Source organism: Pongo abelii, chromosome 9, assembly GCF_028885655.2.
Source record: "Pongo abelii isolate AG06213 chromosome 9, NHGRI_mPonAbe1-v2.0_pri, whole genome shotgun sequence".
Classification (NCBI taxonomy): Eukaryota; Metazoa; Chordata; class Mammalia; order Primates; family Hominidae; genus Pongo; species Pongo abelii.
In genome coordinates, this window is record NC_071994.2 from 87,676,294 (window position 1) to 87,703,046 (window position 26,753).

General features: G+C 38.2%; 1 protein-coding gene and 1 non-coding gene across 9 annotated transcripts in view; one reads left to right on the forward strand and one right to left on the reverse strand.

Moving 5' to 3' along the window:
• Positions 1–26,753, reverse strand: part of DLG2 (discs large MAGUK scaffold protein 2) — a 2,173,778-nt gene that overhangs the window by 2,042,049 nt on the left and 104,976 nt on the right. The window lies entirely within an intron of this gene.
• Positions 8,205–8,311, forward strand: LOC112135562 (U6 spliceosomal RNA). The gene has a single exon (XR_002916828.1). It is a non-coding gene; the product is annotated as a U6 spliceosomal RNA (small nuclear RNA).

Here is a 26,753-nt window from a genome sequence, read left to right on the forward strand (position 1 = left end):
GAATACTGTGCTTTTCTGACGGGCTTAGGAAACGGTGCCCCAGGACAGTATAGCCCTCACCTGGCTCAGAGGGTCCTACGCCCATGGAGTCTCGCTGATTGCTAGCACAGCAGTCTGAGATCAAACAGCAAGTTGGCAGCCAGGCTGGGGGAGGGGCGCCTGCCATAGCCCAGGCTCCCTTAGGTAAACAAAGCAGCCTGGAAGCTTGAACTGGGTGGAGCCCACCACAGCTCAAGGAGGCCTGCCTGCCTCTGTAGGCTCCACCTCTGGGGGCAGGGCACAGACAAACAAAAAGACAGCAGTAACCTCTGCAGACTTAAATGTCCCTGTCTGACAGCTTTGAGGAGAGCAGTGGTTCTCCCAGCACACAGCTGGAGATCTGAGAACGGGCTGACTGCCTCCTCAAGTGGGTCCCTGACGCCTGACCCCCGAGCAGCCTAACTGGGAGGCACCCCCCAGCAGGGGCAGACTGACACCTCACAGGGCCAGCCAGGTACTCCAACAGACCTGCAGCTGAGGGTCCTGTCTGTTAGAAGGAAAACTAACAGAAAGGACACCCACACCAAAAACCCATCTGTACATCACCATCATCAAAGACCAAAAGTAGATAAAACCACAAAGATGGGGAAAAAACAGAGAAGAAAAACTGGAAACTCTAAAAAGCAGAGTACCTCTCCTCCTCCAAAGGAACGCAGTTCCTCACCAGCAACGGAACAAAGCTGGACGGAGAATGACTTTGACGAGCTGAGAGAAGAAGGCTTCAGACGATCAAATTACTCCGAGCTACAGGAGGATATTCAAACCAAAGGCAAAGAAGTTGAAAACTTTGAAAAAAATTTAGAAGAATGTATAACTAGAATAACCAATACAGAGAAGTGCTTAAAGGAGCTGATGGAGCTGAAAACCAAGGCTCGAGAACTACGTGAAGAATGCAGAAGCCTCAGGAGCCGATGCGATCAAATGGAAGAAAGGGTATCAGCAATGGAAGATGAAATGAATGAAATGAAGTGAGAAGGGAAGTTTAGAGAAAAAAGAATAAAAAGAAATGAGCAAAGCCTCCAAGAAATGTGGGACTATGTGAAAAGACCAAATCTACGTCTGATTGGTGTACCTGAAAGTGACGGGAAGAATGGAAACAAGTTGGAAAACACTCTGCAGGATATTATCCAGGAGAACTTCCCCAATCTAGCAAGGCAGGCCAACATTCAGATTCAGGAAATACAGAGAACGCCACAAAGATACTCCTGGAGAAGAGCAACTCCAAGACACTTAATTGTCAGATTCACCAAAGTTGAAATGAAGGAAAAAATGTTAAGGGCAGCCAGAGAGAAAGGTCGAGTTACCATCAAAGGGAAGCCCATCAGACTAACAGCGGATCTCTCGGCAGAAACCCTACAAGCCAGAAGAGAGTGGGGGCCAATATTCAACATTCTTAAAGAAAAGAATTTTCAACCCAGAATTTCATATCCTGCCAAACTAAGCTTCATAAGTGAAGGAGAAATAAAATACTTTACAGACAAGCAAATGCTGAGAGATTTTGTCACCACCAGGCCTGCCCTAAAAGAGCTCCTGAAGGAAGCGCTAAACATGGAAAGGCACAACCAGTACCAGCCACTGCAAAATCATACCAAAATGTAAAGACCATCGAGACTAGGAAGAGACTGCATCAACTAATGAGCAAAATAACCAGCTAACATCATAATGACAGGCTCAAATTCACACATAACAATATTAACTTTAAATGTAAATGGACTAAATGCTCCAATTAAAAGACACAGACTGGCAAATTGGATAAAGACTCAAGACCCATCAGTGTGCTGTATTCAGGAAACCCATCTCACGTGCAGAGACACACATAGGCGCAAAATAAAAGGATGCAGGAAGATCTACCAAGCAAATGGAAAACAAAAAAAGGCAGGGGTTGCAATCCTAGTCTCTGATAAAACAGACTTTAAACCAACAAAGATCAAAAGAGACAAAGAAGGCCATTACATAATGGTAAAGGGATTAATTCAACAAGAAGAGCTAACTATCCTAAATATATATGCACCCAATACAGGAGCACCCAGATTCATAAAGCAAGTCCTCAGTGACCTACAAAGAGACTTAGACTCCCACACATTAATAATGGGAGACTTTAACACCCCACTGTCAACATTAGACAGATCAACGAGACAGAAAGTCAACAAGGATACCCAGGAATTGAACTCAGCTCTGCACCAAGCGGACCTAATAGACATCTACAGAACTCTCCACCCCAAATCAACAGAATATACATTTTTTTCAGCACCACACCATACCTATTCCAAAATTGACCATATACTTGGAAGTAAAGCTCTCCTCAATAAATGTAAAAGAACAGAAATTATAACAAACTATCTCTCAGATCACAGTGCAATCAAGCTAGAACTCAGGATTAAGAATCTCACTCAAAACCGCTCATCTACGTGGAAACTGAACAACCTGCTCCTGAATGACTACTGGGTACATAACAAAATGAAGGCAGAAATAAAGATGTTCTTTGAAACCAACGAGAACCAAGACACAACATACCAGAATCTCTGGGATGCATTCAAAGCAGTGTGTAGAGGGAAATTTATAGCACTAAATGCCCACAAGAGAAAACAGGAAAGATCCAAAATTGACACCATAACATCACAATTAAAAGAACTAGAAAAGCAAGAGCAAACACATTCAAAAGCTAGCAGAAGGCAAGAAATAACTAAAATCAGAGCAGAACTGAAGGAAATAGAGACACAAAAAACCCTTCAAAAAATGAATGAATCCAGGAGCTGGTTTATTGAAAGGATCAACAAAATTGATAGACCGCTAGCAAGATTAATAAAGAAAAAAAGAGAGAAGAATCAAATAGATGCAATAAAAAATGATAAAGGGGATATCACCACCGATCCCACAGAAATACAAACTACCATCAGAGAATACTACAAACACCTCTACGCAAATAAACTAGAAAATCTAGAAGAAATGGATAAATTCCTTGACACATACACCCTCCCAAGACTAAACCAGGAAGAAGTTGAATCTCTGAATAGACCAATAACAGGAGCTGAAATTGTGGCAATAATCAATAGCTTACCAACCAAAAAAAGTCCAGGACCAGATGGGTTCACAGCCGAATTCTACCAGAGGTACAAGCAGGAGCTGGTACCATTCCTTCTGAAACTATTCCAATCAATAGAAAAAGAGGGAATCCTCCCTAACTCATTTTATGAGGCCAGCATCATCCTGATACCAAAGCCTGGCAGAGACACAACAAAAAAAGAGAATTTTAGACCAATATCCTTGATGAACATTGATGCAAAAATCCTCAATAAAATACTGGCAAACAGAATCCAGCAGCACATCAAAAAGCTTATCCACCATGATCAAGTGGGCTTCATCCCTGGGATGCAAGGCTGGTTCAATATACACAAATTAATAAATGTAATCCAGCATATAAACAGAACCAAAGACAAAAACCACATGATTATCTCAATAGATGCAGAAAAGGCCTTTGACAAAATTCAACAACGCTTCATGCTAAAAACTCTCAATAAATTAGGTATTGATGGGTCGTATCTCAAAATAATAAGAGCTATCTATGACAAACCCACAGCTAATATCATACTGAATGGGCAAAAACTGGAAGCATTCCCTTTGAAAACTGGCACAAGACAGGGATGCCCTCTCTCACCACTTCTATTCAACATAGTGTTGGAAGTTCTGGCCAGGGCAATTAGGCAGGAGAAGGAAATCAAGGGTATTCAAATAGGAAAAGAGGAAGTCAAACTGTCCCTGTTTGCAGATGACATGATAGTATACCTAGAAAACCCCATTGTCTCAGCCCAAAATCTCCTTAAGCTGATAAGCAACTTCAGCAAACTCTCAGGATATAAAATCAATGTACAAAAATCACAAGCATTCTTATACATCAATAACAGACAAACAGAGAGCCAAATCATGAGTGAACTCCCACTCACAATTGCTTCAAAGAGAATAAAATACCTAGGAATCCAACTTACAAGGGATGTGAAGGACCTCTTCAAGGAGAACTACAAACCACTGCTCAAGGAAATAAAAGAGGATACAAACAAATGGAAGAACATTCCATGCTCATGGGTAGGAAGAATCAATATCATGAAAATGGCCATCCTTCCCAAGGTAATTTACAGATTCAATGCCATCCCCATCAAGCTACCAATGACTTTCTTCACAGAATTGGAAAAAACTACTTTAAAGTTCATATGGAACCAAAAAAGAGCCCGCATCGCCAAGTCAATCCTAAGCCAAAAGAACAAAGCTGGAGGCATCACGCTACCTGACTTCAAACCATACTACAAGGCTACAGTAACCAAAACAGCACGGTACTGGTACCAAAACAGAGATATAGATCAATGGAACAGAACAGAGCCGTCAGAAATAATGCCACATATCTACAACTATCTGATCTTTGACAAACCTGACAAAAACAAGAAATGGGGAAAGGATTCCCTATTTAATAAATGGTGCTGGGAAAACTGGCTAGCCATATGTAGAAAGCTGAAACTGGATCCCTTCCTTACACCTTATACAAAAATCAATTCAAGATGGATTAAAGACTTAAATGTTAGACCTAAAACCATAAAAACCCTAGAAGAAAACCTAGGCATTACCATTCAGGACATAGGCATGGGAAAGGACTTCATGTCTGAAACACCAAAAGCAATGGCAACAAAAGCCAAAATTGACAAATGGGATCTAATTAAACTAAAGAGCTTCTGCACAGCAAAGGAAACTACCATCAGAGTGAACAGGCAACCTACAAAATGGGAGAAAATTTTTGCAACCTACTCATCTGACAAAGGGCTAATATCCAGTATCTACAATGAACTCCAACAAATTTACAAGAAAAAAACGAACAACCCCATCAAAAAGTGGGCGAAGGACATGAACAGACACTTCTCAAAAGAAGACATTTATGCAGCCAAAAAACACATGAAAAAATGCTCACCATCACTGGCCATCAGAGAAATGCAAATCAAAACCACAATGAGATACCATCTCACACCAGTTAGAATGGCAATCATTAAAAAGTCAGGAAACAACAGGTGCTGGAGAGGATGTGGAGAAATAGGAACACTTTTACACTGTTGGTAGGACTGTAAACTAGTTCAACCCTTGTGGAAGTCAGTGTGGCGATTCCTCAGGGATCTAGAACTAGAAATTCCATTTGACCCAGCCATCCCATTACTGGGTATATACCCAAAGGACTATAAATCATGCTGCTATAAAGACACATGCACACGTATGTTTATTGCAGCATTATTCACAATAGCAAAGACTTGGAACCAACCCAAATGTCCAACAATGATAGACTGAATTAAGAAAATGTGGCACATATACACCGTGGAATACTATGCAGCCATAAAAAATGATGAGTTCATGTCCTTTGTAGGGACATGGATGAAATTGGAAATCATCATTCTCAGTAAACTATCACAAGAACAAAAAACCAAACACCGCATATTCTCACTCATAGGTGGGAATTGAACAATGAGAACACATGGTCACAGGAAGGGGAACATCACACTTCGGGGACTGTTGTGGGGTGGGGGGAGGGGAGAGGGATAGCACTGGGAGATATACCTAATGCTAGATGACGAGTTGGTGGGTGCAGCGCACCAGCATGGCACATGTATACATATGTAAGTTACCTGCACGTTGCGCACATGTACCATAAAGCCTAAAGTATAATAATAATAATAATAATAATAAAAAGAAAAATATAAATAAATAAATAAATAAAAAGAAAGTTGAATATTGACCCCCACTCTCTTATGGCTTGTAGAGTTTCTGCCAAGAGATTGGCTGTTAGTGTGATGGGCTTCCCTTTGTGGGTTACCCAACCTCTCTGGTGCCCTTAACATTTTTTCCTTCATTTCAACTTTCACAAATCTGACAATTATGCATCTTGGAGTTGCTCTTCTCAAGGAGTATCTTTGTGGCGTTCTCTGTATTTCCTGAATTTGAATGTTGGACTGCCTTGCTAGATGTGGGAAGTTCTCCTGGATAATATCCTGCAGAGTGTTTTCCAACTTGGTTCCATTCTCCCCATCACTTTCCAGTACACCAATCAGATGTAGATTTGGTCTTTTCATGCAGTCCCATAGTTATTGGAGGCTTTGTTCATTTCTTTTCACTCTTTTTTCTCTAAACTTCTCTTCTCACTTCATTTCATTCATTTGATCTTCAATCACTTATACCCTTTCTTTCACTTGATCAAATCAGCTACTGAAGCTTGTGCATGCATCATGTAGTTCTCGTGCCTCGGTTTTCAGCTCCATCAGGTCATTTAAGGTCTTCTCTATGCTGTTTATTCTAGTTAGCCATTCATCTAATCTTCTTTCAAGGTTTTTAGCTTCTTCACAATGGGTTCAAACATCCTCCTTTAGCTCGGAGAATTTTCTTATTACCAATCATGTGAAGCTTACTTCTGTCAACTCATCAAAGTCATTCTCCATCCAGCTTGACAGTAGATCTTTTTAAACACAAGTCAGATCCCTCCTTTGCTCACTGTGCTGCAGCCACAGTGACACGCTTGATGTTTCTCCAATATGCCATGTACACCATGTACACTCCTGCCACAAGGCCCTTGCACTTGCTATTCCCTCTGCCTGATTAACCCTATACCTCTCTCAAGTCATTCGGCTCTCTAATCAATGTCACTTTATTAGAAATGCCTTTCCATTCTACCTTAGGTATGTTCTTTATCCCCCTACTGTGTTTTATTTTTTGTGGTGCTTACCAGCTGACCTATTAAATACTTTATTTATTTTACATCTCTCCTCACTGGGTTGTAAGCTCCATAAGAACAAGAATTTCATCTATCTTGTTAACTGATATATCTCTAGTTTCTAGAACAATTGATGGGAAATTATATGCACTCAATAGTTATTAAATGAATATTAAATAAAAACAAACATACCAAAGTGTTAACATTAGAGGGTAAAAGTATTTGTGTTCTCTGTATTTTCCAAATGTTGTATTTTGAAATTGTATTAACTTTATAAACAGAAAAATAAGCTATTATTCCGAGACAGTAAAATAGCACCTAGCTTAGCATCTGACAGATAGCAGACAAGCAATAAACATTTATTAACTTGTTATCTAATCTAGATGAGAAAGGCTAACAATGACCAACATATATATATATTGACTATGTTGATGTTGAAGTATATAAAAAAGTAATAGTATACTTTATTTCAGTCTTTAATTTGTACATGCTGCAACTTTCATTGCTTCTTCCTAAATCACAAGGGTGAAAATATGGGTTTTTATTGTGAAATGCTGCCCAAGAAATATTTACTGCATATTACTGATTTTGAAGCTCATGATTTCACTTACACAAAAAATTTCACAGTGAGTTTTAGGGCTTACAGAAATAAATTTCTTTTAATCATGGTTCAAGTAATCCCACGCCTTTCTACACCTGAGTCCTGAAAAGAAATAAATCTAACAGAGACCAAGAGTTTTTCTTCAAAAGATGATCTATATGGAAATTAAACTACTGCATGTAAAATAAACCAAAAGCTTAAAATCATACTCTAGAAGCTAATCTCATAAAAGCTATTTCTTATTCTAACATAGATTTTTGGAACCTAAAGGAATTCTCAAAAGTTGGGCATTACTTTAAGAAATAAGTGCCTTACTATACAGTACAAGGCACATTGACTAACCCGAATGCTTGCAGAGAGCAAGCAACCAGGATGGTGGAGGGCTCTGGTTTGTCAGAGGAAAGACAATCTAAGGACAGGATATGTGTAGACTTTTCATCTGAAAGACAAAGACACATTCTAGCTGTCTCAACATTTTTTAAAGTATTGTCACACTGAAGAACCGATATCTTCTGATGTATCTAAAATGCAGACCTATTATTATTTTTCACTCATTTTATTCAACAAATATTTGCTGCACACCTGCCATGAGTCAGGTGCTGTGATAAATGCTGATGATACACAGTGAACGAAAATACTGGGATAGATGTTAAAAAGACATTAATCTATGAATCACTGATGAATTAAAATCACAATTGTGATATAAGCTACAAAGAAGTACAGAGCACTATGAATGCATATAACTGGAGAATTTGATCTGATGGGGCAGATCATGGATTGCTTAATTGAAGAAATGATTGTGCTCAGATCTAAAAGACAAAGGTTAGTTTGGTGCTCACTTCAGCAGCACACATACTAAAACTGGAATGATACAGAGAAGATTAGCAGGGCCCCTGCACAAGGATGACACACAAGTTCATCGAGTGTTCCATATTTTTAATTAATAAAAAAACAGGTTAGTTTTGTGAAAGCTGAAAGAAAATTAGGAAGAGAGCTACCTAGTATGAAGGAAAGCAAAAGGAAAGCCTCTGTAGAAGAGTAAAACAAAGAAAGAAAAACTAAAAGAAGGCCAGTCTGGCTAGAAGTGATCGGTTAAGAAAAGAATCATACAATATGAGAGGCTAGAGAGGTAGGCAAAAGTCATACCAAGAAGAACTGATAGGCCAGGGTAAGAAATATGTCTTAATCCTTAGGCATGGGCAAGGACTTCATGTATAAAACACGAAAAGCAATGGCAAAAAAAGCCAAAATTCACAAATGGGATCTAGTTAATCTAAAGAGCTTCTGCACAGCAAAACAAACTACCATCAGAGTGAACAGGCAACCTACAAAATGGGAGAAAATTTTTGCAACCTATTCATTGGACAAAGGGCTAATATCCAGCATCTACAATGAACTCAAACAAATTTACAAGAAAAAAAACAAACAACCCCATCAAAAAGTCGGCGAAGGATATGAACAGACACTTCTCAAAAGAAGACATTTATGCAGCCAAAAAACACATGAAAAATGCTCACCATCACTGGCCATCAGAGAAATGCAAATCAAAACCACAATGAGATACCATCTCACGCCAGTTAGAATGGTGATCATTAAAAAGTGAGGAAACAACAGGTGCTGGAGAGGATGTGGAGACATAGGAACACTTTTACACTGTTGGTGGGACTGTAAACTAGTTCAACCATTGCGGAAGTCAGTGTGGTGATTCCTCAGGTATCTAGAACTAGAAATACCATTTGACCCAGCCATCTCATTACTGGGTATATACCCAAAGGATTATAAATCATGCTGCTATAAAGACACATGCACACGTATGTTTATTGCGGCACTATTCACAATAGCAAAGACTTGGAACCAACCCAAATGTCCAACAATGATAGACGGGATTAAGAAAATGTGGCACATATACACCATGGAATACTATGCAGCCATAAAAAAAGATGAGTTCATGTCCTTTGTAGGGACATGGATGAAGCTGGAAACCATCATTCTCAGCAAACTATCGCAAGGACAAAAAACCAAACACTGCATGTTCTCACTCATAGGTGGGAATTGAACAATGAGAACACATGGACACAGGTAGGGGAACCTCACACACCAGGGACTGTTGTGGGGTGGGGGAAGTGGGGAGGGATAGCATTAGGAGATATACCTAATGCTAGATGACGAGTTAATAGGTGCAGCACACCAACATGGCACATGTATATATATGTAACAAACCTGCACGTTGTGTACATGTACCCTAAAACTTAAAGTATAATAATGATAAAATTAAAAAAAGAAATATGTCTTAATCTTAAGAACAGTAAGAAGCCAATAGATTTGAGTTATTAATTTCAAGAATTCAATGGCATCTCTCTTAGAACAGAGATTATAACAATTTAACAACTAAACCCATCTAACAATAAAATGGGTTGCCTCAGAGACTGAGCATCCCATTACTGCAAGTAATCAAGTAGAACCTAAATGATATCTTTCATGAATGCAATATATGAGAGTATGCGTGTCTTGGAAATTTATCACTGAGGCTTCATCCTTCATTAACATTAAATGTTTCAATTATTCAAACACCAAATAGGGATTTTCCAACACACTGTAAACTTTTGAAGTTTCTTTTTTTTTTTTTTTTTTTGTTTAGAGACACTCTGTTGCCCAGGCCCAGTGCAGTGGTGGGATTATAGCTCACTGCAGCCTCAAACTCCTGGGCTCAAGTGATCCTCCAGCCTCAGCCTCCCAAATAGCTAGGACTACAGGCATTAGGACTACAGGCACGTGCCACCAAGCCTGACTAATTTCCTGTTTTTTGCAGAGATGGGGTCTTACTATGTTGCCCAGGCTGGGTAAACATTTGAAGCTTCATAATGAAGTATGAAGCTTAATACTTCATTAAGCTTCATGAACAAAGCTTAATTGTTCATACCAATGTGCAAAACAAAAATATTTGACTGCAGTTTCATGATGTTTCTCAGGAAGGATCATAATATTATATACTAGGAGATCCATTTTCAGTGTGGATTGCAGTGAGGGAGTGGCTCTTTTCCCCTGTCCATTGCCAAAGAACAGGTACAGCAATAAGCACAGGAGAAAGGGCATCAAATGAAAGATTTCTGTGGAACTAGCAGGAAGGGATTCAAAAAATAGCAATAACAAAGAACTCCAACCTGGTGCAAAGCAAAGTTTATTTTCTTGGCCACACTACTAAGGGGTTCTCATCATTCCTTTAGCAAAGAAGTAGATAGAACACAATGGATAAGTACTTTAGCTGAAGTGACTATGCTGAAGTTAACTGTAGAGTGGAATGCATAGTTTTTATTCTAAAACAAGGGTTGAGATTTAAAAACTAATATTTGACTATCTTCATCAAATACTTAATTAAGTGTCTTTGGATACTGTATCTATAAATATTATACTGTGACCTTTCTCTATAAATAATATAACCATATTTATAGATAACATATCTTGAGTTAAACAGTGCCTACTTTACTATCACTGTCAAAAATGGATAAAACCATCATTTAATAAATCAGTCTCCTAGCCAGGTTTATTCTTGCTCAATGTGATACATGTCATACTAATACAACTTCTTTAGTAACAACTTTTTAATAAAAAGTCAAAAAATAACAGATGTTGGTGAGGTTGCAGAAAAAAGGGAATGCTTATACACTATTGGTGGGAATGTAAATTAATTTAGTCCCTTGGAAAGCAGTGTGGAGATTTCTCAAAGAACTGAAAATGAAACTATCATTCGACCCAGCAATCCCATTACTAGGAATACACCAAAATGAAAATAAACTGTTCTACCAAAAAAATTCCTGCACTCATTTTATTTACTGCAGCACTATTCACAACAGCAAAAACATGGAATCAACCCAGTTGCCCATCAACAGTAAACTGGACAAAGTAAATGTGGTACGTACACACCATGGAATACTACACAGCCATAAAAAAGAACAAAATCATGACCTTTGCACCAACATGGATGCAGCTGGAGGCCATTATTCTAAGTGAATTAACACAGAAAGAGAAAACAAAATATAGCATATTCTCACTTATAAGTGGGAGCTAAACATTGAGTGTACATGGCCAAAAAGATGGGAAAAAATAAACACTGGGGATTCTAGAAGGGGAAAGGGAGGGAAGGGAGAAAGGGTTGAAAAGCTACTTATTGCATAATACGTTCAATTAGCAATGGGATCATTAGAAGCCCAAACCTCAACATCATACAATATACACATATAAGAGACCTGCATATGTACCCTCTGAATCTAAAGAAATTTTAAAAATTAAAAATAGAGTTTTTAATATGAACCAAAAGAAAAAAGGAAACATTATGGATTTTAAAAATCAAGCCAGATTTTGTACTTCAAGAGACAAATTTGGGATGTCAATACTGAGCAAACCAATACTATTTCACATGAACTTATCAGTTGAAACCTTAGAGTTAATTAGCTCTATGAGTTTTGGGGTTCTTTTTAAGTAATGGTAGTATCTTCAATGAGCACTTATCTTTCACTAGTATGTCTTCTTGTGTGCCCATTTAATCACCAACAAGGTACAAACTTCTACTTTCTAATAGCTCCTTCCATGTCTTAATCTCCATTTTGATCTACCCCACCTTTCTTTAGGCTCATACCATTCACTTCTCCCACCAGACTGGTCTTGCTGTCATGCTGTTAGAAGTATCTTTTTCTTATTCAAAAAATAACACTTATTTGATATGTCTTATATTTAACCTATTGATATTTCTAACCGCTGTTCTTCATTATCCAACAATCTCCCAAATCCCCCAAATCTGATTAGTTACCAAGTCCTATTAATTATCTTTCTAAATATCTTTCAAGGTCATCTTCTTTTCCCCATCCTCATTGTTTCTTCTTTAGTTGAAGTATTCATTAGTTTTCTTTTGAACAATTTAGTTTTCTTTTGAACACCTTCTGGGTGTTTTTCCAACTACTAGTTTCTTCTCCCTTGTAATACATCTTTCAGACCCTTGCAGAGTAATTTTGTAAAATTCAGATTTATTCATGTCCTTCTTGTTCTTATATAATTTATAATAATTATAGGTATCATTGCCTGTGTGTGTTTGTTTGTTAGGCACTGTGCCAGATGCATTATAAACACTGTCTTTAATCCTCACATCAACTTTGTAAGATAGGTACTAGTATCCCTGTTAACAAATGCAGAAATATAAGGCTCCTGGTAGTTAAATAATTTCCCCAAGTTTTCACAGCTCATTAGTGGATGTGAAATAGAGCCCAGATACACCTAGGTTTAAAGAGTCAGAGAATATGTCAACTGGCAATATCTGTGAATGAAATCACATAGGTGAAATTTTTGAATATGCTTTTATTATTTTATCTTACTTTTCAATACAATTCAACTTTCATATTTTGACATCTTCTCTAACTTTCCTGGTGGAAAGTGCTTTCATCTCTGGGTATAGGTACTTTACAGATTCTTACAGCACTTTTTGGAACAGTGAATACTAAACAGTTATCATTCCTCTAACAGATTCTTATAGCACTTTTTGGAATAGTGAATACTAAACAGTTACCATTCCTTATGTATTTTTACAACTTGTTTTCTCTACGCATTAGCTGTTTTGTTTTAAACAGAGTTGTTAAATAGATGTTTAAATCTTTAAAAATGTCTCTTTCTGTTGCTTACCTTTGTTTTCATACGCTCTTTGTTTCAGTGTATCTGAGTTTCAGGAAGGAGTCACTCCCCCTATGTACTGGGCAGAGGTTTCATATTGAGCTCTCTGGAAATATATACTTTTGCTGTACACCAATAATCTTCTTGAATTATTTGGTTGAAGGAAAATAATTCAAGAAAACATACTTTTGTTGTACATCTATCATCTTCTTGAATTACTTGGTTGGAGGATTTCTGGGAGCTAAGGTAAAAACTGAGAGTTGGGAACTATAGAATCATCTATATTTGTGAGTGATAAGGTGGGCTGTCAAGACAATATTGAAAATAATGTGGTGGATGGTATGGCTGTAGTCAGATAACTGGAGTTGGTAGAAAATATAATTTGATTGTTGGAATATAAAAGACAAAAGGAGAAGTCAGAGTCATGTTTAACTAACTAATTTTGACCTAGTCCATTCAGTAAGAGAATTGTTCAGTGTAAGCCTAGATTATTCTAATTTCAAAACGATATCTTGTTTATACGACCCAGTAAATTAATGGAATATGAGTTCTCTAATGGGGGCAGATACTGTGAGTAGTGGACCTAAACATTTTATGATGACAAGAACGTGTGTAGGTGTGATTAATACGTGGTTAAACTTGGACTTTTGTGTCAAACAGACCTGACTGAATCTCTGTTCCACAACTTACTAGCTGTGTAAATTTCAGCAATTCCTAAATCATCACTTTTCATTTTGTAAACCTCTTAGTCTTAAGACTTGATTTCTTTATTTGAAAATTGAGGATATTAATAGTATCTATCTTAATGCTTAATTCATAATACCTTGAATCTAGCAAGTGATCAAAATAATATGGGTTACTACCATTATTATTGATTTTCAGATCAGTCTTTCTTGTGTTCATTCTCAATGACGTAAAGAGAAACAACAGGGTAATATAAGAACTGACTAGAAGTGGCAACACCGGTTTTGTTTTTGTGTTATGATAACATAGCTGTCCTGTTTGCTAGGTTCTCATTCATGTAGTAGAAATTTGTGAGGTTTTATGAATCTCCTATCCATAAATGATTATGAGAATATAGGATTTGAAGATCTGGTTTGTGATGAGTAAAAGCATGATACTAAATCCTTATCATAGTCTAGATATAGTTCAAGTCTAACAATATGACAAGAAAGAAATAGAATCAGTTCTCCTTGATTACAAAGTAAGGTTATGTAATTTGTTTCCAAATAGCACTAAAAAATTCTGTGATTCACATAGTGAAATCCCAATAATTGCCCTGATTACATTCTATTTTCCATTTACTCTTCCTAATCAAATACATTGACTCTCTCTGCTAAATCTTAATCATATCAAGTCACTTCTCAGATCACAGTGGAATACAACTAGAAATCATTTCTAAGAGGAACTCTCAAAAATATACGAACACATGAAAACTCAACAATCTTCTCCTGAATAATCTTTGGGTCAAGGACAAAATTAAGATGTAAATTTAAAAACTTTTGGAAATGAATAAAAACAGACACAATATACCAAAACCTCTGGGATATAAGAAAAGACTAAGAGGGAAGTTTTGAGCTATAAATTTCTGCATCTGAAGGACAGAAAGATCACAAATTAACAACCTAAGATTGCACCTCAAGGAACTAGAAGAGTAAGAGGGAACCAAAACCGCAACTAGCAAAAGGAAAAAATTCAAAGATCAGAGCAGGATTAAATGAAATTGAGACCAAAAAAAAGAATCAACCAAATGAAAAGTTTGTTTTCTGTAAATGTAAACAAAATTGATAGAACACCAGCTAGATTGACCAAGAAAAGAAGAGAGACAATTCAATCAGTAATTTAAAAAAGGAGACATTACAACTGAAACCACAGAAATACAATTGATAATCAGAAACTACTATGAACATCTCTACACTGACCAACTAGAAATCCTAGAGGAAATGAATAAATTCCTGAACACATAGAACCTTCCAAAATTGAACCCTGCAAACATAGAAACCCTAAAAAGACAAAAATGAGTAGTGAGATTGAATCAGTAATAAAAATTTTCCCAATAAAGGAAAACCCAGGACCGGAGGGATTCACAGCTGAATTCTACCAAAAGTACAAAAAAGAAACAGTATCAGTCCTACTGAAACTGTTCCAAAAAATTGAGGGAAGGAAATCCTCCCTAACTCATCCTATGAAACCAGTACCATCCTGATATGAAAGGCAGGCAAAGACATAACAAAAAAAGGAAAAACTACAGACCAGTATCCCTGATGAAAATAGATATAAAAACCCTCAAAAAATATGAGAAAACCAAATCCAACAGCACATCAAAAAGATATACACCATGACCAAGTAGGGTTTATTCCAGAGATGCAAGAGTATTTCAATATATGCAAATCAATAAATGTGACTCATCATATAAAGATAATTAAAATCAAAAAATGATATGATCATCTCAATAGATGCAGAAAAGACATTCAATAAAATTCAACATCCTGTCATGATTTTTAAAAAAACCCTCCCCAAAATAGGCATAGAAGGAACATACCTCAAAAGAATAAAAGCCATATATGATGAACCTATAGCCAACATCATACTGAATGTGGAAAATTTGAAGGCATTCCCCCTAAAACTGAAACAAGACAATGACTCCTACTTTCACCACTCCTGTTCAACATAATACTAGAAGTCCTAGCCAGGGCAATCAGGAAGTAGAAAGAAATAAATGGCATCCAAATTGAAAAAGAGGAAGTCAAATGATCTCTTCTTGGTGATGATATGATCATACACATAGAAAACCCCAAAGCTTTGGGAAACAAATTCAGTAAATGTTCAGGATACAAAATCAGTGTATAAAAATCAGTAGCATTTCTTTTTTTTTTTTTTTAAAGAAACGGGGTCTCACTCTGTCACCCAAGCTGAAGTGCAATGGCACAATCATAGCTCGCTTACTGCAGTCTTGAACTCTGGGACTCAAGTGATCCTCCCAAGTAGCTGGGACTACAGGCACATGCCACCATACCTGGTGATATGGCTTGGCTGTGTCCCCATCCAAATCTCATCATAAATTCCCATGTGTTGTGGGATGGACCCAGTGGGAGATAACTGAATCATGGAGGCAGGTCTTTCCTGTGCTGTTCTCATGATAGTGAAGTAAGTCTCACAAGATCTGATGGTTATTATAAGGAGAGTTTCCCTGCACAAGTTTTTTTCCCTTTGCCTGTCACCATCCACATAAGATGTGACTTGCTCCTCCTTGCCTTACACGATGATTGCAAGGCTTCCCCAGCCACGTGGAACTGTAAGTCCAAATAAATCTCCTTCTTTTGTAAATTACCCAGTCTCAGGTATGTCTTTATCAGCAGTGTGAAAACAGACTAATACAGTAAATTGATACCAGCAGAGTGGGGCAATGCTGAAAAGATACCTGAAAATGTGGAAGTGACTTTGGAACTTGGTAACACACAAAGTTGGAACAGTTTGGAGGGCTCAAAGAAGATAGGAAAATGTGGGAAAGTTCAGAACTTCCTAGAGACTTCTTGAATGACTTTGACCAAAACCCTGATAGTGATATAGACAATAAGGTCCAGGCTGAGGTGGTCTCAGATGGAGATGAGGAACTTGTTGGGAACTGGAGCAAAGGTGACTGCTGTTGTGTTTTAGCAAAGAGACTGGCAGCATTTGGCCCCTGCACTAGAGATTTGTGGAACTTTCACCTTAAGAGAGATGAATGATTTAGGATATCTAGCAGAAGAAATATCTAAGCAGCAAAGCATTCAAGAGGTGACTTGGGTGCTATTAAAGGCATTCAATTTTATAACGGAAGCAGAGCACAAAAGTTTGGAAAATTTGCAGCCTGACAATGTGATAGAAAAGAAAAACCCATTTTCTGAGGATAAATTCAAGCTGGCTGCAGAAATTTGCATAAGCAACAAGGAGCCGAATGTTAATCCCCAAGACAATGGGGAAAATGTCTCCAAGGCATGTCAGAGATCTTCACAGCAGCCTCTCCCAACACAGGTCCAGAGGCCTAGGAGGAAAACATGGTTTGGTGGGCCAGGCCTAGGGACCCTCTGTCGTTTACAGTCTAGGGACTTGGTCCCTGTGTCCCAGCTGCTCCAGCCATGACTAAAAGGGGCCAAGGTACAGCTCAGGCTGTTGCTTCAGAGGGTAGAAGCCCCAAGCCTTGGCAGCTTCCACGTGGTGTTGAGCCTGTGGGTGCACAGAAGTCAAGAATTTAGGTTTTGGAACCTCCTCCTAGATTTCAGAAGACGTATGGAAACACCTGGATACCCAGACAGAAGTTTGCTGCAGGGGCAGGGCCCTCATGGAGAACCTCCACTAGGGCAGTGCAGAAGGGAAATGTGGGGTTGGAGCCCCCACAAAGAGTCCCTACTGGGGCACTGCCTAGTAGAGCTGTTAGAAGAGGACCACCATCCTCCAGAAACCAGAATGGTAGATCCACTGACAGCCTGCACCATGCACCTGGAAAAGCTGCAGACAATGCCAGGCTGTGAAATTAGCCAGGATGGAGGCTGTACCCTGAAAAACCACAGGGGCAGAGATGCCCAGGACCATAGGAACCCCCTTCTTGCTTCAGAGTGACCTGGATGTGAGACACGGAGTCAAAGGGGATCATTTTGGAGCTTTAAGATTTGACTGCCACACTGGATTTCGGACTTGCAGGGGGCCTGTAGCCTCTTTGTTTTGGCCAATGTCTCTTATTTGGAATGTCTGTACTTACCCAATACCTGTACCTCTGTTATATCTAAAAAGTAACTAGCTTGCTTTTGATTTTACAGACTCATAGGCAGAAGGGACTTGCCTTATCTCAGATGAGACTTTGGACTGTGGACTTTTGTTAATGCTGAAATGAGTTAAGACTTTGGGGAACTGTTGGGAAGGCATGAATGGTTTTGAAATATGAGGACATAAGATTTGGGAGGGGTCAGGGGTGGAATAATATGGTTTGGCTTATCCAAATCTCATCTTGAATTCCCATGTGTTGTGGAAGGGGCCTGGTGGGAGGTAATTTAATCATGGGGTCAGGTCTTTCTGTGCTGTAGTAAGTCTCATGAGACCTGATGGTTATTATAAGGGGGAGTTTTCCAGCACAAGCTCCCTTCTCTTGTTGCCACCATGTGAAATGTGCCTTTTACATTCCACCATGATTGTGAGGCCTCCCCAGCCACGTGGAACTGTAAGTCCAATAAACCCCATTCTTTTGTAAATTGCCCAGTCTCAGGTATGTCTTATCAGCAGCATGAAAATAGACTAGTACACCTGGCTAATTTTTTTTTTATATTTGGTGGAGATAGGGTCTCTTTATACTGCCCAGCCTGGTCTTGAACTTCTGGCCCCAGCAATCACCCCATCTCAGCTTCCCAAAGTGCTGGGATTACAGGCATGAGCCACTCCACCCAGCCAGTAGCATTTCTATACACTGATAATGATCAAACTGAGAATAAAATCAAGAACTCAATCCCATTTACAATAGTTATGAAAAATAATGAAATATCTAGGAATACCTTTAAATAGGTAAAAGATCTGTATAATGACAACTATAAAACGTTGATGAAAGAAATTAAAGAGAACATCACAAAATGGAAAAATACTCCATGCTCATGGATTGGAAGAATCAATATTGTTAAAATGATCTTTCTACCCAAAGCAGTCTACCAGGCTCAATGCAATTCCTATCAAAATACCAATGGTATTCTTCACAGAAATAGAAAAAAATAGTCCTAAAATGTATATGGAACCACACACACACACACACACACACACACATACACACGAAGAATAACCAATGCTATCCTTAGCAAAAAGAACAAAACTGAGGGAATCACATTACATGACTTCAAGGTATACAACAGAGCTATAGTAACCAAAACAACATGGTATTTGCATTAAAAAAAACACATGGACCAATGGAACAGAACAGAGAACCTAGAAAGAAATCAACACACCTACAGTGAACTCATTTTTGAAAAAGATGCCAAGAACATACACTGAAGAAAGGATAGTCTCCTCAATAAAGGGTGCTGGGAAGGCTGGATATTCATATGCAGAAGAATGAAATTAGACCCCTATCTCTTGTCATATACAAAAATCAAACCAAAATGGATTAAAGACTTAAATACTAAGGCTTCAAATTATAAAATTACTAAAGGAAAACATCAGAGAAACTCTCCAGGACATTTCTCTGGGCAAAGATTTCTTGAGTAGTACTCTATAAGGACAGGCAACCAAAGCAAAAATGGACAGATGGAATCACATCAAGTTAAAAAGTTTCTGCACAGCAAAGAAAATAATAAACAAAGTGAAGAGACAACCAACAAAATGGAGGAAAATATCTGCAAACTATCTGATGTGGTCTGGCTCTGTGTCTCCACCCAAATCTTATCTTGAGTTGTAATCCTAATTGTAATCCCCATGTGTTGGGTGAGGGACCTTGTAGGAGGTGATTAAATCATTGGAATGATTTCCCCATGCTGTTCTTATGATAGTGAGTGAGTTCTCACAAAATCTGACAGCTTTGTGAGGGGCTTTTCTCCTACTTTGTTCTGCACTTCTCTTATTCTTCTCTCTCCTGCCACCATGTGAAGAAGGATGTGTTTGCTTCCCCTTCTGCCATGATTGTAAGTTTCCTGAGGCCTCCCCAGCCATGTGGAACTGTGAGTCAATTAAACTTCTTTCCTTTGTAAATTACCCAGTCCCAGGCAGTTCTTTATAGCAGTGTGAGAATGGACTAACTGGTGCCACAGAGAGCGGGGTACTGCTATAAAGATATCTGAAAATGTGGAAGCAACTTTGGAACTGGCTAACAGACAGAGGTTGGAACAGTTTGGAGGGCTCAGAACAAGACAAAAAAAATGTGGGAAAGTTTGGAACTCCCTAGGCACTTACTGAATGGCTCTGACCAAAATGCTCATGGACATGCTATATGGACAATTAAGTTAAGGCTGAGGTGGACTCAGATGAAGATGAGGAACTTTTTGGGAACTAGAGAAAAGGTGATTCTTGCTATCCTTTAGCAAAAAGAATGATGGCATTTTGCCGTGCCCTAGCGATCTGTGGAACTTTAAACTTGACAGGAATAATTTAGGGAATCTGGCAGAACAAATTTCTAAGTGGCAAATCATTAAAAAGGAAGCAGAACATAAAAGTTTGGAGAATTTGCAGCCCAACGTGACAGAAAAAAAAATTCTGGGGAGAAATTCAAGCCGGGTGCAGAAATTTGCATAAGTAACAAGCAGCCAAATGTCAGTTACTAAGACAATGGGGAAAATGTTTCCAGGGCATGTCAGAGAGCTTCACAGCAGTCCTTTCCATCACAGACCCTGAGGCCTAGGAAGGAAAAATTGTTTCCTGGGTTGGGTCCAGGGCCCTCCTGCTGTATACAGTCTCAAGACTGTGTCCCAGACACTCCAGCCATGGCTAAAAGGGGCCACGGTACAGCTCAGGATGTTGCTTCAGAGGGTGGAAGCCCCAAGCCTTGGCAGCTTCCACACAGTGTTGGTTCTGTGGGTGCACAGAAGACAAGAACTGAGGTTTGGGAACCTCTCCCTAGGTTTCACAGGACATACAGAAATGCTTGGATGTCCAGGTAGAAGTCTGCTGCCAGGGTGGGGCCCTCATGGAGAACCTCTGCTAGGGCAGTGCAGAAGGGAAATGTGGGGTTGGAGCCCCCATAAAGAATCCCCACTAGGGCACTGCCTAGTGGAGCTGTGAGAAGAGGGCCACCATCCTCCAGGCCCCAGAATGGTAGATCCACCAACAGCTTGCACCCTGCATGTGGAAAAGCCACAGACACTCAATGTCGGCCATGAAAGCAGCTAGGGCAGGAGGCTGTACCCTGCAAAGCCACAGCTTCCCAAGGCCATGGGAACCCACCGTTTGCATCAGCATGAACTGGGTGTAAGACACGGAGTCAAAGGACATCATTGTGGAACTTTAAGGTTCAATGACTTTTCTATGGGATTTCAGACTCCTATGGGGTCTGTAGCCCTTTGTTTTGGCCCATTTTCCCATTCGGAATGGGTGTATTTACCCAATGCCTGTACCCCCATTGAATCTAGGAAGTATCTAACTTGCTTTCTATTTTACAGGCTCACAGGCATAAGGGATTTGCCTTATCTCAGATGAGACTTTGAACTTGAACTTTTGGGTTAATGCTGGAATGAGTTAAGACATTGGGTGACTGTTGGAAAGGCAAGATTGTGTTTTGAAGTGTGAGGTCATGAGATTTGGGAGGAGACAGAGGGAGAATGGTATGGTCTGGCTTTGTGTCCCCACCCAAACGTCATCTTGAATTACAATCCCAATTATAATCCCCATGTGTTGGGGGAGGGACCTTGTGGGAGGTGGTTGAATCATGGGGGAAGTTCTCCTGTGCTATTCTCATGACAGTGAATGAGTTCTCACAAGATCTGATGGTTTTGTGAGAGGCTTTTTCCCACTTCACTCTGTACTTCTCTCATTCTCTCTCCCACTGCCACATGAAGAAGGATGTGTTTGTTTCCCATCCCACCATGATTATAAGTTTCCTTTCATAGCAGTGTGGAAACAGACTAATACACTATCCATGTGACAAGGGATTAATAACCAGAATATATAAGGAGCTCCAACAACTCTATAGGAAAAGACTTAATAATCCAATTTAAAAATGGGAAAAAGATCTAAATAGACATTTCTCAAAAGAAGACATACAAATAGGCAAACAAGTATACGAAAAGGTACTCAACATCACTGAACATCAGAGAAATGAAAATCAAACTACAATAAGTTATCATCTCCCCCGTTAAAATGGCTTTTATCCAAAAGACAGGCAATAACAAATGCTGATGAGGATTTAGAGAAAAGGGAACCATTACACACTGTCAGTGAGAATGTAAATTAGTACAAGCACCATGGAGAACAGTTTGGAGATTCCTCAAGAAACTAGAAATAGAACTACCATATGATCCAGACATCCCACCGCTGGGTATATACCCAAAAGAAAGAAAATCAGTATTTTGAAGATACATCTGCACTCCCATGTTTATTGCAGCACTATTTACAGTAGCCAAAATTTGGAAGCAACCTAAGTGTCCCTCAAAAGATGAATGAATAAAGAAAATGTGGTACATATACACAATGGAGTACTATACAGCCCTAAAAAAAAGAATGAGATCATGTCAATTGTACCAATATGGATGGAGCTGGAGGTCATTACGTAAAGTTAAATAAGCCAGGCACTGAAAGACCACTTTGCATGTTCTCATTTATTTTTGGCAGCTAAAAATTAAAACAATTGGACTCATGGAGATAGAGAGTAGAACAATGGTTACCAGAAGCTGGGAAGGGTAGTGAAGTGTTGGGAGGGATGAAAGTAGGGATGACTAATGGGTACAAAAATATAGTTAGAAAGAGTGAATAAGATCTAGTATTTGGTAACACAGCAGGGTGACTACAGTCAACAATAATTTATTGTACATTTAAAAATAACTAAAAGAGTATAACTGGATTATTTGTCACACAAAGAAGGGATAATTGCTTGAGGTGATGAATAGTCAATTTGCCCTAAGGAAATAATTTCACATTGTATGCCTGTATCAAAATATCTCACATATGCCATAAACATATACATCTATTATGTACCCACAAAAATTAAAAATAAAAATAAATAAAAATGAAAATTTTTAAAATTAAAAAATTTTAAACAGTATGTTGAGTTAAGGAGCTAGGCTCAAAAAGAGTACTTCTCTAATTTTATTTTATTTTTATTTTATTTCATTTTTTTGAGACAGGATCTTGCTTTGTTGACCAGGGTGGAGTGCAGTGGCATGATCCCAGCTCACTGCACCCTCCACTTCCTAGGATCAAGCAATTCTCTTATCTCAGCTCCCCAAGTAGCTGAGACTACAGGCTCACACTGCCACATTCGACTAATTTTGTTTATTTTTTGTACAGACAAGGTTTCACTATGTTGCCCAGGTGGGTCTCAAGCTCCTGGACTCAAGCTGTCCTCCAACCTCAGCCTTCCAAAGTGTTGGGATTAGAGGTGTAAGCCACTGTACCCCACTGCTACTCTAATTTTATTTATACAAAGTTCACGAACAGGCAAACTTAATCTCTGGTTATTAAAAATATATATTATTGTTTCAGGGTGGACACAAGATTGACAGAAAGAGTATGAGAGAAACTTCTGGTATGATGGAAATGTTCAATATTTGTGAATCTCAATGGGAATACTGGTATATATTTGACAAATGTGTATACCTGTATAACTTCCTTCCTTCCTTCCTTTCTCTTGTTCTTTCCTATTAAGAAAAAAACATGTAAAATTATAACATTTGTCAAAACTCATTGATTAGTACCCTTAACATCCATTTACACTATATAAATTATACCTAAAAAATAGTTAATGTAATTTACCACATTAACAGAATAAAATTTAAAATGCTTTGATTATCTCAGTAGATGCAGAGGAAGCATTTGAAAAAGTACAACACAATTTCTTTAGTAAGAAAATATTTGCAACCTAGGAGTAGGAGAGAACTTCCTGAATGTAATCAATGACATCTACAAAGAACTTTTAAAAATTGTATTTAATGTAAAATATTAAAACCCTTCCCACTGAGATCGGGAATGAAACTAAGGTTTTCATTATCATTATCTATCCTTATCTGTTCAATATTTACCATATATCCTAGCTAGTGTAGTAAAGCATGAAAAAGAAAAATAAAGAATATAAAGATTTTTAAAGGAATATACAAAATACTTATTAGAACAGAAAATCCTGACAACTTTTCTTCCAAATATGTACAGACTCCTGAGAGATTTCTACTATGAAACAGGATGGAGTAACAGGTACAAAATTTACTATCTAAACTGAAACAAGTAAAAATATGAGCAAAATATATGAAATAATAATTTTCAAGGCATTGGAAAAAGCACAAAGGACAGTAACGCCTGAGATGTGGTAAACAAATGAAGTAAGCCCTATGATTCTCACAGATTACTGCCAGGAGAATATTTTCAGGCCACAGCACAGAAATAGAGAACTCAGTTTATGCATGTAGTCTCTCTGAGAAGATGAAGCTGGGAATCTGCAGAGATCAAGGCAGTGAGAATTTAAAGGACAGAGACTAGACAGGAGAGATCTCAGAGAGTACCAGAGATCTACAGAGGATCCGTCTTTAGTATTTAGCAGAGCAGTTATCAGTACATGAACAAGAGGAAACGATCTGAAGCTGTGGAAAGAACCACCCAAAAGGATTAGAGAAAACAGTACTTGAGGCTGACACAGATCTAGGAATAGTTCCTCTTCCCACTAGCCAAAATGTAAAACCTCTTAATTCACTAGGCATTGGGTAGAATGCCTGAGAAGTGTATTGTTTCACTAGTGGGGAAGAATTAGCCCTAGACTAACTGCTACTCTAGTCTTGTTTAACAAAGCACAAGAGCAAAAATTGAAAGGATAAAACAGATTCCATGTAACTGAAGTATCATGAAGAAAACAATACAGAGCACCTCATAATTAAACTGCTTAAAATCAGTGATACAGAGAAAAATCTTAAAAGAGTCAAAGGAAAAAAGACACCTTATATAGAGGAACAAAGATAAGAATTACATCAGACTTCTTATCAGAAAAATGCAAGCCAGAAGACAGTAGTGCAACATCTTTAAAGACCTGACAGAAAACAATGTGAACCTAGAATTCTATATCCAAATATCTTTCAAAAATGAACATAAAATAAGACACTGAAATGCTGAAAGAATTCATCAACTGCAGAACCGCACAATAAGAAATGTTAAATAAAGTCATTCAGAAAGAAGAAAAATGACACCATATGTAAATCTGGAGTTATACAAAGAATGAAGAGCACTAGAACCAGTAACTACATGAGAATAACAGTTAATTTTATGTGTCAATTTGACTGGGCTAAGGGAAACTCTGACTGCTAGTAAATAGTTTTTCTGGATGTGTCTGTGAGGATGTTTCTGGATGAGATTAGCATTTGAATCAGTAGACCAAGAAAGAAGATCACCTTCATTCTCTAATGACAATAGCCTTTTTGTTACCTAGAGACCTTTGTATTTGTTTTTTTCTGTAATTGGGAGCAAAAAAGGTGCCCAACATAAATACTAAAGGTCAAAGCACAACATGTGATTATAATAATATTCAATGACTCTAATTTTAGGCCTCTGCATTGATAGGATGTAAATCACTTTTTCAATGAAAAAATTTAAGGCTCACAGGAAACAACCAAAATGTATATATTTTATCCATTGTCTATTCTGTAGTTTTCCTAACTGACATGGTCAAAACAACTTTTAAAATGGGCAAGAGTCTTGAATACAAACTTTCCCAAAGAAGATGCCCAAATTAACAACAAACACATGAAAAGGTGCTAAATTTCTTGGGGTTTTTTGTTTGTTTGCGTTTGCCTAAAGGATGTTTTTATTTTTTTTTATTTTACTTTAAGTTCTGGGATGCGTGTGCCAAATGTACAGGTTTGTTACATAGGTATACATATGCTATAGTGGTTTGCTGCACCTATCAACCCATCATCTAGGTTTTAAGCCCCGCATGCATTAGGTCTTTGTCCTAATGCTCTCTCTTCCCTTGCACTCCATCCCTCAACAGGCCCTGGTGTGTGATGTTCCCTTCCCTGTGTCCACGTGTTGTCATTGTTCAACTCCCACTTATTAGTGGGAACATGTGGTGTTTGGTTTTCTGTTCCTGTGTTAGTTTGCTGAGGATAATGGTTTCCAGCTTAATTCATGTCCCTGCAAAGGACATGCACTCATTATTTTTTATGGCTGCATAGTATTCCATAGTACGTATGTGCCACATTTTCTTTATCCAGTCTATCATTGATGGGCATTTGGGTTTGTTCCAAGTATTTCCTATTGTAAATAGTGCTGCAATAAACATACATGTGCATCTGTCTTTATAGTAAAATAATTTATAATCCTTTGGGTATATACCCATTAATTGGATTGCTGGGTCAAATGGCATTTCTGGTTTTAGATCCTTCAGGCATCACCATACTGTCTTCCACAATGATTGAACTAATTTACACTCCCACCAACAATATAAAAGTGTTCCTATTTCTCCACATCCTCACCAGCAACAGTTGTTTCCTGAATTTTTAATGGTCATCATTCTAACTGGCATGAGATAGTATCTCATTGTGGTTTTGATTTGCATTTCTCTAATGAACAGTGATGATGAGCTTTTTTGTATATTTTTGTTGTCTTCTTTGAGAAGTGTCTGTTCATATCCTTTGCCCATTTTTGATGGGATTGTTTGTTTTTTTCTTGTAGATTTGTTTAAGTTCTTTGTATATTCTGGATATTAGACCTTTGTTGGATGGATAGATTGCAAAAATTTTCTCCTAATCTGTAGGTTGCCTGTTCACTCTGATGACAGTTTCTTTTGCTGAGCAGAAGCTCTTTAGTTTAATTAGATCCCATTTGTCAATTTTGGCTTTTGTCACAATTGCTTTTGGTGTTTTAGTCTTGAAGTCTTTGCCCATGCCTATGTCCTGAATGGTATTGCCTACGTTTTCTTCTAGGGTTTTCATGGTTTTAGGATTTTACATATAAGTCTTTAACCCATCTTGAGTTAATTTTTGTATAAGGTGTAAGGAAGGGGTCCAGTTTCTGTTTACTGCATATGGCTAGCCAGTTTTCACAGCAGAAAAGGTGCTAAATTTCATTCATCATTAGGAAAATCCA